The sequence below is a fragment of the Gavialis gangeticus genome, unplaced genomic scaffold (assembly GCF_001723915.1).
Source record: "Gavialis gangeticus isolate Ggan-Ray unplaced genomic scaffold, GavGan_comp1, whole genome shotgun sequence".
Classification (NCBI taxonomy): domain Eukaryota; kingdom Metazoa; phylum Chordata; order Crocodylia; family Gavialidae; genus Gavialis; species Gavialis gangeticus.
In genome coordinates this window covers 85191289-85192834 of record NW_017728992.1, presented here as the reverse complement: position 1 = coordinate 85192834, position 1546 = coordinate 85191289, and positions in this window count along the sequence as shown.

Genomic DNA, 1546 nt, shown 5'->3' with positions numbered 1-1546 from the left:
GGAGAGGGGGTACCTCTTGGAGTACTGCCCAGGTTACATGTACATAAATGTGATTCCTGTAGTACAAGGAATAAAGCATGTGAGGGTTCAAAATGGATATCAGAAACTATTCAGATGCTTTTAGGTTTTTCTAAGCCATATGACTTTATTCAAATTCAACTGTGATCAGAAATATTGATATATTTTTTAAAAATATGATGGTACAGATAAGCTTCTTAAGAGCAGATGCCTATCAAAGCATACCAGAACTGCTGGCTTGATCCAAATCCTGTAATGGAAAGACTGTAGTTAATTTTAAAAGACTTCTCATTAAAGTCTAGTAGAATATGATGTTTTTGAAAAACCAGGACTGAAATAGAAGTCTAGCACTTGTGGTTTCAGTTTTCAACAAGATCATGAAGTAGAAATGGAGCTTAAAATAAAGGACAGAAGACAATCTCCGATCTTTTTCAAAACAAAGTAAGATTAGGCTTGAATTTTGAAAGAAGTTTAGATCAATGATTATTTTTCTGAAACTGAATTTTCTGATTTTGTAAAAATTACTTTCCTGAAATGGATTGGTAGATTTTTCCTTAAAAATCCTTAATATTTTTTTCCTAGACGATAAAATCTGAAAACAAAACAAGCTAATATAAACAGTTCCTCTTGTGTGTGGTATTTTTACCAAACATTATTTCTAAGAAAAATATTTTGTCTTTTTTGTGTATTTGTAAACTGGGCTCATTTTACTCATTCGTCATTTAAAGGCAACTAAAATGTATCTAGTCATATATATGTAGGCTGTGAAACAACTATCCTTTATATACAACTGTCCACTTGGCAGTTCTGAAGCCGGTATGGGAAGCAGCTATTTTGTAGGTAAAATAGCATCATGGCAATGCATAATGAAAGAGATTCAAGGAAAATTTACATCTTGAATATATGTATGTTTAACACTCTGAAGAATATCCTATTAATTTAATATTGACAATTTAAGTATGCCAAGCCACACTCTAAGCTGAATTATGTCAGTAAACAGTAGAGTTAAGCAAGATATACCGTTTTCCATTAAAATGGACTTTTACCCTGTTTGAAGACTTTAAAAATAATTTAAGTTTAATAAGTCTTTGATATGATTATTGTAACTTACTATATTTGATCATAATGTAATTTGTAATAAGTGGTAAACAAAAGTAAAGAGAAGCTGGGAAAGGTTGGGAGCAAAGAATTTTAATTTTGCAAATTATATGGCTGTATTATAGCTTGAGTTTCATAAAACTGGATTTCAAATTCATGGAAAATATGTATATTTTTAAATTTGATATCAGTTTGAACCATATTAAAAAAATGTTTTGGGAACAACAACACAGTGTTTATGAAACAAAATACATTCCTGTGGACCCCCACAGTTGCTATGCAAAACTGACAAAACTGGAGTTAGCTGTTGGGACCATCAGTCTGCAACTCATGGGCAACATGACCATTCAGGTTATTCTGGGGCTGTGGATTCTAATACTTCCAGGGCTCATGGTTTGGAACAGGGGTCGGCAACCCCTGGCATGCATGT